Genomic DNA, 14,582 nt, shown 5'->3' on the forward strand with positions numbered 1-14,582 from the left:
ACTTAAATATCTTAAACACACGGGTTAAGATGACTAATTACCCAGTTTAATTTACATTATCCAGTTCGATTGACATTATTTCATGTTTTAACAGTTGACTTTTCAACAGTCACATTTTCAGCATTTTAGCTCGTTAGTAATGATATTCATCACCTGATAAATGACTATTTACAGTCCTGCAAATCCTGATTTGGAGTTTGTGTGCCTCCCCATCCATTCGGTCTTCCCATGGCTCAGTGATGACCAGGTTCTTTGTTGCATTGTCAAATACCAAGACAATGTCAGGTCTCAAGGTGGTAGGTGGTATTGACGACATGCTGAGGGAACTTAAGTTGTCTGCACAAGTCTACTTTCAGCTGCCAGTCCTGTGCGGTGTTAAGAAGCCCTGATATTACCCTGGCAGATCTCTCTGATTTCTCTCCAGCCCTGATGAAGCTGATGGTTAGCTTGGAGGGCTTTGACTTTGCGGCAGTTGCTGATAGTAGCCTGGATGCTCTGTGCAATTGTTTTGAGCACCTGGTCATGCCTCCAGCGATATCGGTCTTTCCCACAAAGCTCTTGGGCAGCAGCTCAAAAAGTGCTAAAGAATTCCCTTTCTCTGGCACAGGGCAAATCCTGGTGTATCGACCAGACCTCGGGTGTACAGGTTGAGATGGTGGTAATCGGAAACAGGAGCAGAGGCCACATTATCCTTAGTAGAATCCCATGTTGGTATACCCATGCAGACAGAACAGCAGGCTGAATAATAATAATAATATTAATTCCTTACATTTATATAGCGCTTTTCTCAGTACTCAAAGCGCTTTACATATGAACGGGGGAATCTCCTCAACCACCACCAATGTGCAGCATCCACCTGGAAGATGCGACGGAAGCCATATTGCACCAGAACGCCCACCACACACCAGCTTATTAGTGGAGAGGAGATAGAGAGATAGAGTGATATAGCCATGTGGGGAGGATTAGTAGGCCAATGGGCAAGTTTGACCAGGATGCCGGGGTACACCCCTACTCTTTTTCGAAAGACATCCTGGGATTTTTAATGACCACAGAGAGTCAGGACCTCGGTTTTAACGTCTCATCCGAAGGACGGTGCTTTTTGACAGTATAGTGTCCCCATCACTATACTGGGGTGTTAGGACCCACACAGACCACAATGTGAGCACCCCCTGCTGGTCTCACTAACACCCCTACCAGCAGCAACCTGGTTTTCCTAGGTGGTCTCCCATCCAAGTACTGACCAGGCTCAGCCCTGCTTAGCTTCAGTGGGCAAGCTGTCTTCAGGCACTGACTCCGTTGTCATTGTGAGGTCATCCATAAATGCACAGATTGGTGGTTGCGGTGTTCCAGTTTTGGATTTGGGCCCTCTACACTCCGGTTCAGCAGATTTCACCAACTTATTCATTGCCAGAGAGAACAGGATCACTCAGATGGTGCAGCCTGTGATGATTCCCACTTCTAGCCTGTGCCACTCTGATGTTGTTGACTCAGATGAGACTCTCATCTTAAAATCACTGTAGTAATCCTGGATAAGATTTATCACTATGACAGGAACATGGTGCCTCTCCAGAGCCTCCTGGACCAGTTTATGGGGCATAGAGCCATAGGCATTGGCCAGGTCTAACCAAAGCACCACCAGATCGCCCCTGTTCTCCTTTGCTTCTCTGAGGAGCTGTGTAACCACGCCTGTGTGCTAGGCAGCCTGGGACACCAGGTATGCCACCTTTCTGCACAGAAGTGTCTATGTATCCATTTTTTAGAAAGAACTCTGCCAAACGCTTTGCAACTATGCTGAAGAAGATCTTACCTTCATCACTTAGAAGCTAAATGATTCTGGAGGATGGTCTTAGAAACTTCCTCTTTTGGGATTCAAACTCCCTCTGCAAACTGCCACTGTTTAAAGTTTTTCCATTCTCCAGATATATTTAAGATCTTCCACAAGAGGTACATACCCAAATATGCAAAAGGTACAAACCCCAAAGTAAATGATAACGCGAGTTATCATCTCCAACATAAATCTCTTTTCTTGGACTACAACAAACACACAGATTGTAATCAACAGTTTACTTATTAAGATTTGTTATGTAGTAGACCGACATTATCATAATTTCTCCCGCTTCACTCACAGCCTGTAAGTTAACTCCTGTCAGTATTGCATTGTGACCTAATATTTCAAACATGGTAAAGAGCGTCATATTTCCGGCTGACGTCAGAGGTATTCAGGCTAATCACAACATACTGTACAGATTAGCTGGCCAATCAGGGACACAGAGCTTTTCAAATCTGTGCGTTTCAGGAAGAGAGTGAAATCTGGAGCTACAAAAATGTATGGTATGTGGAAAATAATGTGTTTTTTAACCAAAAACCACGTGAACACATTGTATTATAGCGAATACACAAAATAACCTTGATTTTAGCAATGAAATAGGTGCTCTTTAAAGGAATCATTTGGATTCTAACCAACACCATTTCTATTTGTTATTCCTAATGTTTACAAATATGTGCACCCACATGGAAAGAACCTATATGTAGGATATATGTGCATATATGAAACCTATATGCAGCTTATATGCACATATATGCTGCATATATACAGCATATATGCCCATATATGATAATATATATGCTGCATATATGCAAAACTGAGGTGCATTTATGTGCATATACAGCCTATAAATTATGTGAATTATTAAATAAAGTTATGATGTCTGCACATTTAAAACATTTACAAGATCTGTTTAGGACATGTATAACAAAATGGTTTAATTTAACAGCTACTGTTCAGTGTTATTTAACAGCGACAGTAGCGCAGATGGTAGATCGAGTTGAAGGTTGGGTGTTCGAATCCCAGCAGTGGCACGTGGGATTGCATTTTTTTTGTGATCGGAAGGTTGGAGGTTTGAATCCTGGCTCCTGCAGGTGCAGACTGTCATTGGTTGGACCTTTATTTATGTTTAATTTATTAGCAGCTACAGATTTTAATAATTTTACCAATATATAGGTTAACATATATGTGCATATATGTACATTTATGTACTTATAATATAGGAAAACGGCCAATTTTATATATGTCACATATATGTAAAACTTATATCAAAACCTATATTGAAACATATATGTTTATATATGTTTTTTCCATGTGGGCAATTACATTTTCCTTGTTATCCTTTTGGTTCTCACTGACTGCCATTGAGTTTTATGATTTAATAATCACATTGATGTTAACTCTTTCTAGTCTTTTAACCATAAATCATTCCAATTGAAGGATCACGGTTGACTGCTTGCATGAAAAACAATGTGGTGCTTTCATGTGCCATTGTTTTCAATCAGAATAATTTTGTTACATACGTGTGTTACCCTTTCTGTTTGTTATGTTTTTAATAGTGTTAAAATTTAGATCTGAAAGGTTAAAAAAAATTATTTTTAAAAGAAGACAGCTTCTAATATTGTAATGTAAGTTAATCATGAACTCTAAACAAATCCTTTAAATTAATTGAACTGTTTTATTTAGGAAGTTTAACACAATATTACAACAACAACAAATAAACATAAGAAATGATGTTATAGATTTTACATGAATGTATTTAATTTATTTCAACTTATTCAATCCCTTACGAAAGGAAAATATATTTACCAATATATTACTTGAAATATATTGTAATATATTGCAATATATTATTTTACTTTCAATTTTCCAATATATTATACATTGGCAATACATGGAATAATATATTGATGGTACATATTCTATATATGTGTAATATATTGCAGTATATTGCAAAATATACAAATTATTGCCACTTTCAATATATTGTACATGGATATAATATATGTGTTTATATATTTAAAAATATATGCAATATTATATTTATAAATATCTGCAATATTGTATTTTGATATGCGAAAATGTATTAACAATATATGTAGAGATATAGTTTCACATATATGTTTACTATATGGTAGAATATATTTCAAATATATGTAAAATTATATGGAAATATACATGAAATATATGTAGATATGTGTTCGATATATTGTGGAATACATTTTAAATATATGTAAAATAAGATGGGAAATATATGTGCATATATGGGAATATGTATTAAAAATATATGTACAGATATAGTGTCACATGTATGTTTACTATATGGTAGAATATATTTCAAATATATGTACAACTATATGGAAATATATATGTAGATATGTGTTTGATATATTGTGGAATACATTTTACATATATTTAAAATTAGATGGAAATATATGTACATATTTATTGTAAATGTATGCACAATATGTGTACATATATGAGAACATGCACATACAATGTATGAATATATTTGGGATATATACAGTATATGTACATGAAACATCTAAAATATATAAATACTTAAATATGCAACCTGCAATATACAAACATTTACACCACATATTAACACAGACTGATGGGTAATCTATCAAAAGGCACCTTTATTTTCTTTTAATCAGGCACAGATACTAAACCCAATTTGAGGTTCAGAGCTCTATAGGCCTATTAAAACCACAAGAGGTTTTGCATATTGTCAGTCAAAGGAAATGTGATTGCCTTTACATTACATTACATAAATGTGTCCATTTCCAAATTTCAGCAGTGCCATTATACAATATAAAGACAATATCAATAAAGACAATATCAATAAACAAAATGCACAGACAATAATGAACAAATAAATAATAAACAAACTTTCAAGAAGTTTTGGGAACCGTGAAAAAGCAAAAAAAAAAAAAAAAGATTTGCCAAAAGAACAGTCCATTATCCTGGTTAGGAGTCCACCTTGGTTCTTCACTGATGTAAACCACTTACATACCCATGCTTTAGCTCTTCACCTGGTGTCTTAATGCCATTAGCTCGCAGATTCTACTGTTGATAGATTTTCTGACATCAGCTTCCTTGGCCTTATAGGAAACTGTTTTAAAACAGCATCTGTGGAGCAGAACAACAAGTTGTTCACAAAAATCTCTCAGAGATGCAATAAAAACTGAAAAGCACCAGCTCTGAAAACTATATACCTTTTAAAACTTGAAGTTTCCTTGGAGCCTGCTGACATCAGTCTTCTTCTTCTTCTTCTTGAGTTTTAATGGCAGTTGGCAAACAACTTTTAGTGGCATTACCGCCACCTACTGATTAGGAGTGTGGGTCAGGATCATAGGTCAGGACCTATCTATCAGCCTCCTTGTTGCTGGTGTCTGTTACGCATCCTGTCCTCTCTTCGCGCCTGAATCTCAGCTTCCTACTCGAGCATTTTATATATATATATATATATATATATATATATATATATATATATATATATATATATATATATATATATATATATATATATAAATATAGTGCCCTTTTTGTTCTTGATTGCAATATATTTTGTATCATATATAAATGTATGTTTCATGCATATATTGTAATATATCAAAGCATATAAAGACAAACTATTACATGTAAAAAATACAGTGCCCTTTCTGTTCTTGATTGCAATATATTTTGTCTTATATATACATGTATGGTTTATGCATATATTGCAATATATCAAAGCATATAAAGACAAACTATAACATGTAAAAAATATAGTGCCCTTTTTGTTCTTGATTGCAATATATTTTGTCTCATATATACATGTATGGTCTATGCATATATAGCAATATATTAAAGCATATAAAGACAAACTATAACATGTAAAAAATATAGTGCCCTTTTTGTTCTTTAATGCAATATATTTTGTCTCATATATACATGTATGGTCTATGCATATATAGCAATATATTAAAGCATATAAAGACAAACTATTACATGTAAAAAATATAGTGCCCTTTTTGTTCTTTAATGCAATATATTTTGTCTCATATATACATGTATGGTCTATGCATATATTGCAATATATCAAAGCATATAAAGACAAACTATTACATGTAAAAAATATAGTGCCCTTTTTGTTCTTGAATGCAATATATTTTGTCTCATATATACATGTATGGTCTATGCATATATTGCAATATATCAAAGCATATAAAGACAAACTATTACATGTAAAAAATATAGTGCCCTTTTTGTTCTTGAATGCAATATATTTTGTCTCATATATACATGTATGGTCTATGCATATATTGCAATATATCAAAGCATATAAAGACAAACTATTACATGTAAAAAATATAGTGTCCTTTTTGTTCTTGATTGCAATATATTTTGTATCATATATACATGTATGTTTCATGCATATATTTCAATATATTGGAAAATATAAATGTTAAATCCCATATATGGGAATATGTTGCCTAATATATTACATGATATTTTCCAATATACTGCAATATATTTTTGTTTCGTAAGGGATCATTGTGTCTATAAAATGCATTTGTGAATTTACTGCAAAGAACAGCAGACTGTTCAATGTGTACCTATTATAACAGACAGTTTGTAATATGTATTCAAATAAAGCACATTTATGCTAAAAAGAAGATAAGTGGAATATTACTGATTTACATTATTGTCCCATGAAGTTATTAAATAAACCTTAAGATGGGACACACCATTATTTCTACTTATGAAGATAATACAACATAATTACAAAAAAAACTGTAATAAAAACAAAATAATGATGTATATAAAATAAAGCAAATATATAAAATCAGTAAATATGCCCACACATACAGTATATGGGTGAGAAAATTATAAATGAAACACACATATCTGCTCTCTTTACTATTTCAGTTAGTCCTCAGATAATACATTAACAAGCTCTACACAAAACTTCAAATTCATCCTTCACAGGAAATTGATAAAGGCATACAGTATTTCACATTTGATTAATTATCTATTGCATTAAGTCCAGTTACATCTCTGATTTCTCGAGCAATATTTGCCAATTCATTTAATCCTTCTCTCAAAATATACATTGTGGTGCCGAAGGACAATCCTGCTGCAGCAATGCTGCCCACACCTGGAACAAGACTCATCACAAATTCAACTGAAACCACTGTTGCTAGCGCTGCAGAGACTTGTATCCTGGTTAATGTTTTGTTTCGGAATTGCAGAAGCAATCTTTGATTTGCTCAAATAATTTTCCAAGGGAATCTTTACTCTTTTTGAAAGTCTACTCAGTGAACGATCATCCAAGCCAAATGCATAGTAGCACCTTACAAAGAATGATAAGACAATGCCTGCATCACATGCTAATGACAAGCCGGGCACAGGGACAACTGCTATACCAGCAGAGGCCAAAGCTGCAACCCAGATCATTCCTTTATAAAGCTCGACCTTCTCTTCAAGAGATTTATTAGAGCAAACTGGCCAAGCTTGTAGGAGAGCAGATTTCTTATGGGTTGGTAGCTCTATTTGTAGTGTGTTTCCAAGCAATTCAAAATCATATTTCTCTTGTTCAAAACACGATATTAAGAAAACTCTGGGGTTTCCGGTGTTTTTTAATTTGTCCTTACAGTTGTTCCTTATTTTGGAAAGAACTTTTTGCTCATCAAAACTTGGTCTATTTTGCTCTGCCCCGATGTCTTTGTCAATCTTGGAACGAACAAAGTAAAAGTTTTTCTTGATCTTTTTTATCTCTTTAGCTAGCATGAGGTCATTCTCACTAAAATTTTCTGAGCTTATGATAATGAAGAAATCATAGATTTCAAGGTTGACATCTTTAAAATATGTTTTGGCTTGAAATTGTGGGCTTCCTATTCCAGGCATATCCCATATTTTCACATTTGGCATTCCAGGGTGCTCATACATGGTGGTCTCCATTGTGGTTTCTATGACACCAGTGGGGGCTGCGCCATCATCATCATTACCTAGACCTCTAAGGGCATTTACAAAAGTGGATTTCCCAGATCCTGACTCTCCCGTCACAGCAATGTTAAGTGAAACATTGAATAACTGGTCATATTCTGCTAAAGCTTTTGCTTTAGCATTTTCCAGTGTGTCGTGATTTCGGTCTTATTGGCCGCTTTGTCTTTGTTTCACCATGTGTTGTGTTGTGTTTATGTTTTGACAGCTCCACACGTGCGCGCCTTCCACCTGGTTACCTCATTATCTCCGACTCTTCTCACCGGCGTCCCACACCTGATCCATATTTATTGCCCATCCGGTTTGATTTAAATTCCCCTTGTTTCCTCTGTTCCTTGCAAGTTCGTCTTTGTATGTTCATGCCCGCTAGCCTGGCTAGTTCTAGTCCTGTCGTGTCGAGTACCTGTGTGTAGTTTTGTCTGGATTGTTTACCGTGCTCTCTGCTGCCTTATCTCTTCAGATTCCCCGCCCCGCTGTCAGTCTCTCCCGAGTGGTGTGTCCCCGCCAAGCCTCTGTTAACTCTCTGTCCGTGGATTCTCTGAGCGCTCGTCAACATCTAGCGCAGTCCGGCTGCAGTGCGCTCTGCGCGTAATCCTGCCTAAGACTCGGACTCCTGCTGTGCGCTGTCCAGCACATTCTCTGCTGAAGACTCGGACCGCCTCTCTCTCGCTGTGCCCCGCCTGGAACTCTCTCTCTGCCCTGTGTCGGGTTGTTTCGAGTGTGGACGGAGGGTGGATGTCCTACAGCCCTGCTGGGCTACTCTCTTCGAGGGCTTGCCTGTACCTGACGACACAGAGTGTTTTGCCACACACATTCACATTTTTCATGAAGACATAGAGTGTTATTCTCCTATACATACCTGCCATTGTGTAACTCATTAAAAACCTCTGCATTGGGATTCCTGACTTTTGTGGTTCCTGACAGGACGAACTTGCCAAGATGGATCCCGCGGAGGTTGATGCTCTCCGGTCAGCGCTCGCCCAGCAGGGTTCATGGTTAGGACAACACTCGGCTCGCCTCACCACCACTTCTCAAGAGGTTGAGGGTTTGTCAACCCGTTTGAATGACCTTTCCTCTCGGCTTGACCAGGTCAGTCATGATGCCACCCAACCCAGTCAGTCGTCGCAGACGGAACCTCACGTCACAGCTCCACCTCCATATAATGGCGATCCCGCCTCCTGCCGGGCTTTCCTTTCACAATGCTCTCTGGTTTTCGCCCTCCAGCCACGCCGCTATGCCTCTGAACGCACCCGGGTTGCGTATGTGATAACCCTTCTGGTTGGCAAGGCGCGCGAGTGGGCTACGGCCGTGTGGGATGCCAGCGATCCTTGCTGTCGGTCTTTCGACGAGTTTAGGGAGGAGATGGAGAAACTTTTCGACCGGTCGGTGCGCGGGGACGCCGCTGCAGCTCGCTTGGCACATCTTGTCCAGGGCAGACTCACAGTTACTGAATATGCTATTGAGTTTAAGACCTTAGCGGCTGCCTGCCACTGGAATGAAGCGGCTCTCCGAGCCCAGTTTGTAGAGGGGTTGTCCGATGATCTTCAGGACGAGATCGCTCTTCATGACCTCCCTCCGTCTCTAGATGCCATCATTGATCTCGCTCTCCGGATCGAGGCCCGGAGACTGCTTCGCAATCAGCGTCGCTCCATTCGTCAGCGAGTGTTTTCGGAGGAAACCACCACTTCCCCTTCTTCACCTTTGCCATCAGCCGAGCCTGAACCCATGCAGCTGGGGCGTTTGCGCCTGTCACAGAGAGAGAGAGAGAGGCGTATTCAGAAGGCCCTGTGCTTGTATTGCGGGAAGCCCGGGCATTTTGCTAGGGTCTGCCCGTTAAAAGCCGCTGCCCATCAGTGAGTACGGGAGTCCTGGTGAGCACTTCTTCAAAACTCTCCCCTGTTTCCAGTACCCAGCTCCCCGTCATTTTGTCCTTCGCTGGGCGTGATCATCCGTCCACTGCCCTTCTCGATTCTGGTGCGGAGGGCAACTTCATTGATGAAGCGCTGGTGCGCGCCTGGGGTGTCCCGGTTGTCCCTCTCCAATCCCCTTTGGATGTCTGGTCCCTCAAGGGGCAGCAGATGGCGCGGATTACACATTGCACTTCTCCTGTGAGTCTCTCTGTGTCTGGTAATCATCGTGAGGAGATTGTGTTGCACGTCCTTCATGCGTCTCTATCCCCTATTATTTTAGGGCATGGATGGTTAGCGCAACACAATCCTCACGTTGATTGGCAGCATAGTATTATCTTGTCTTGGTCCCAGTCTTGTCATGTGTCATGTCTTGGTTCTGCTGTGTCTGGTTCTGTTCTTTCTCTTCCTCAGGTTCCGGCGGTCGATTTGACCGGGGTCCCGGCGGAGTATGCGGATATCGCTCAGGTGTTTAGTAAAGCCCGGGCCACCGCCCTGCCTCCTCACCGGCCATATGATTGCGCTATTGATCTCCTCCCCGGCACTTCTCCGCCTAAAGGTAGACTTTATTCGTTATCGGGTCCTGAGAGAGAGGCTATGGACCAGTATATTAATGATGCCCTGCGTGCCGGTCTCATTCGTCCCTCCACCTCGCCCGCAGGGGCGGGGTTTTTCTTTGTTGGCAAGAAGGACGGCTCCCTGCGCCCTTGTATTGATTATAGGGGATTAAATGACATTACTGTTAAGAATAGGTACCCCCTTCCCTTAATGTCTACTGCGTTTGAGCTCCTGCAGGGGGCGCAGTTCTTTACTAAGCTAGATTTACGCAACGCCTATCATCTGGTGCGAATAAGAGAGGGAGATGAATGGAAGACAGCCTTTAACACCCCTACCGGACACTTTGAGTACTGCGTTCTGCCGTTCGGCCATTGTAACGCCCCCTCTGTCTTCCAGACTCTGGTTAATGATGTGCTGAGAGACATGGTTAACAAGTTTGTCTTTGTGTACATAGATGATATTCTCATCTTTTCTCCCTCTATGCAGGAACACACTCAGCATGTTCGCCGAGTCTTACGCCGGCTGTTAGAAAATAAGTTGTATGTCAAGGCGGAGAAGTGCGAATTCCATCGTAAGTCAGTTTCGTTCCTGGGTTTTGTTGTTGCCCCCGGTGAGATCCGTCCCGACCCTGCCAAGATCAAAGCGGTGGCCGAATGGCCAGTCCCCGACTCCCGTAAGGATTTATTAAGATTTCTGGGTTTCGCCAATTTTTACCGGCGATTTATCAGAAATTATGGTCAGATTGCTCAACCTCTTACTGCTCTCACTTCCACTAAGGAGAGGTTTGTCTGGAATTCCAGTGCTCAGGAGGCCTTTGATATTTTAAAGTCCCGGTTTATCTCTGCTCCTGTTCTCTCTATTCCAGATCCGGCTGCTCAATTTATTGTGGAGGTGGATGCTTCGGATGTCGGGGTAGGCGCCGTTTTGTCTCAGCGGTCTGCTAAGGATGGCAAGGTGCATCCCTGTGCCTTTTTCTCCCATCGGTTAAACCCAGCAGAGCGAAATTATGACATAGGCAATCGGGAGCTGCTGGCGGTCAAACTGGCTTTGGGTGAGTGGCGTCACTGGTTAGAGGGGACCTCGGAGCCCTTCCTGGTCTGGACGGATCATAAGAACCTCGAATACATCCGTTCAGCCAGGAGGTTATCTTCTCGTCAGGCTCGTTGGGCGCTCTTCTTTGACAGATTTAACTTCACCCTCTCGTACCGGCCCGGTTCCAAGAATACTAAGCCCGATGCTCTCTCTCGTTTGTTCGAAAGCCCCGGTTCCGCTGGGGACGAAACCATCCTCCCGGAGGGGCGGGTGGTGGGTGCCTTGCGCTGGGGAATAGAACAACGGGTAAGACGGGCCGGCCGGGAGGGGGAAGTGCCAGAAGGGTGCCCAGCGGGTCGATTGTGGGTTCCGAATGCGCTTCGCTCCGAGGTCATCCGGTGGGGTCACGAGTCCAAGTTTGTTTGCCATCCGGGGGTTTGGAGAACGTTGGCTACCGTACGTCAGCGTTTTTGGTGGCCCTCTATGTGTCCCGATGTCAGACAGTTTGTGTTAGCCTGTCAGGTTTGTGCCCGTAATAAGGCCTCTCATCAAGCCCCTATTGGTCTGCTTAAACCACTACCCATTCCCTCTCGTCCTTGGTCACATATCGCCATCGATTTTGTAACCAATTTGCCTAGTTCTAAGGGAAACACTGTAGTTTTGACCATTGTCGACCGCTTCTCCAAGGCGGCTCACTTTGTCCCTTTGCCCAAGTTGCCCACTGCCAAGGAAACTGCCCAGATTATGATCGAACACGTCTTTCGCTTACATGGTCTGCCCACAGACGTTGTTTCAGATAGGGGTCCTCAGTTTATTTCTCGTTTCTGGCAAGAATTTTGTAGACAAATAGGCTCCACAGCTAGCTTGTCTTCAGGGTATCATCCTCAGACCAACGGGCAATGTGAACGGGCTAACCAAGATTTAGGTAGAGCTCTCCGCTGTCTGACATCACAATATCCGAGCTCCTGGTGCCAACAGTTACCCTGGGTTGAATACGCCCATAATTCTCTCCCTGTTTCTTCCCTTAACATGTCCCCTTTTGAGGCGTCCATGGGGTTTCAGCCCCCTTTATTCCCATCTCAGGAACCCGATGCGGTGGTTCCGTCTGCGCTGGCTTTTGTCCGTCGTTGCAAACGCACCTGGAGGAAAGCTAGATTTACATTACGTCAGATTTCCAGACGAACCAAAGCCGCGGCCGACCGTCACCGTAGAACTGCGCCCCGTTTTATCTGTGGGCAGAAAGTATGGCTTTCGTCCAAGGATTTACCTCTCCGTGAGCCTTCTCGCAAGTTGGCTCCACGATTCCTTGGGCCATACAGCATTGTTAAGGTCATTAATCCCGTGACGGTCAGGCTCAGATTGCCCCCAGCACTCGGTCGGGTTCATCCAGTTTTTCACGTGTCTAAACTGAAGCCTGTGTATTTTTCCCACCTTAACCCTGTTCCCTCTGCCCCCACCCCTCCCACCCCTCAGCTTATAGATGGTGCCCCTGTGTATTCGGTTAAGTCGTTACTGGATATGCGTCGCCGGGGTAGGGGATTTCAATATCTCGTTGACTGGGAAGGATATGGTCCGGAGGAGAGGTGTTGGGTACCGGCCCGGGACATCCTGGACCCTGGGCTGATAGAGGATCTCCGCCGGCGACGGGGTGAGCCCCCTCATGGACCGCCCGGTGGCGGTCGTGGGGGGGGAGTCCTGTCGTGATTTCGGTCTTATTGGCCGCTTTGTCTTTGTTTCACCATGTGTTGTGTTGTGTTTATGTTTTGACAGCTCCACACGTGCGCGCCTTCCACCTGGTTACCTCAATATCTCCGACTCTTCTCACCGGCATCCCACACCTGATCCATATTTATTGCCCATCCGGTTTGATTTAAATTCCCCTCGTTTCCTCTGTTCCTTGCAAGTTCGTCTTTGTATGTTCATGCCCGCTAGCCTGGCTAGTTCTAGTCCTGTCGTGTCGAGTACCTGTGTGTAGTTTTGTCTGGATTGTTTACCGTGCTCTCTGCTGCCTTATCTCTTCAGATTCCCCGCCCCGCTGTCAGTCTCTCCCGAGTGGTGTGTCCCCGCCAAGCCTCTGTTAACTCTCTGTCCGTGGATTCTCTGAGCGCTCGTCAACATCTAGCGCAGTCCGGCTGCAGTGCGCTCTGCGCGTAATCCTGCCTAAGACTCGGACTCCTGCTGTGCGCTGTCCAGCACATTCTCTGCTGAAGACTCGGACCGCCTCTCTCTCTCTCTCGCTGTGCCCCGCCTGGAACTCTCTCTCTGCCCTGTGTCGGGTTGTTTCGAGTGTGGACGGAGGGTGGATGTCCTACAGCCCTGCTGGGCTACTCTCTTCGAGGGCTTGCCTGTACCTGACGACACAGAGTGTTTTGCCACACACATTCACATTTTTCATGAAGACATAGAGTGTTATTCTCCTATACATACCTGCCATTGTGTAACTCATTAAAAACCTCTGCATTGGGATTCCTGACTTTTGTGGTTCCTGACACAGTGTTGACTCCCCTGATGCTCTTATTGCCTCAATAACATCCTGAGGTTCCATGTTTTCAACTGCAAAGATTTAAAAAATACTTTAACACACTGATAAAAAACCAAAGTGTTTGAAATGAAATATATAATTTAGTAAATTGATGTATAAATACACAAATATTGAATTTTATAATAATGTCTGTTCCTCGTTAGAAATATAAAATATTATAAAAGTAATATTGTATACAAAGTGTGCTGAATAAATTATTAATTATGAAGAAGTTAAAGTTATGACCTGTTTTGCATTATATAGTCAATTACCTTACCTTGTATAGCAATTCAGAAGCAAAGCCTTCGTACGTTCTTCTTGATCTTCAAAGGTTCGAATAACAGTTAAAAATGAACAATTTCCCAGATTTAACAGGCAGATATTAGAGAGATATTGAATCCCGCTTTGCAGATGCATCACCTGTCTTGCTTGAATGTTCCAAAACAGGCAAAAATCAAATATCAAACATGCCTTTACTCCAGGGAGACATAAACAAAATTGTCATTAAGGATATCAGTGTGAGTTTTAGTTATTTTACACACCATGTGTGTTCTGAGCTTATCAAACTACTGAATGAACTTCTGCTTAATGACGTTTCTTAAACACCCTGTTAGAACATAGGAGGGGCAGGACATTGCAAGGTGTTATGTTAGATTGCATGAAAAACAATTCCATAAATGGTTGAGAACATAAATCATTGAATATGATTGGTGGTGAGGACTATTTCAAGTTTGAAAAGAAAATGTTA

At 41.8% G+C, this 14,582-nt stretch overlaps 1 pseudogene; it reads right to left on the reverse strand.

Moving 5' to 3' along the window:
- Window positions 1-6,369: 6,369 nt before the first annotated feature.
- Window positions 6,370-14,582, reverse strand: LOC135717847 (interferon-inducible GTPase 5-like; annotated as a pseudogene).

Source organism: Paramisgurnus dabryanus, chromosome 7, assembly GCF_030506205.2.
Source record: "Paramisgurnus dabryanus chromosome 7, PD_genome_1.1, whole genome shotgun sequence".
NCBI classification, from domain to species: domain Eukaryota; kingdom Metazoa; phylum Chordata; class Actinopteri; order Cypriniformes; family Cobitidae; genus Paramisgurnus; species Paramisgurnus dabryanus.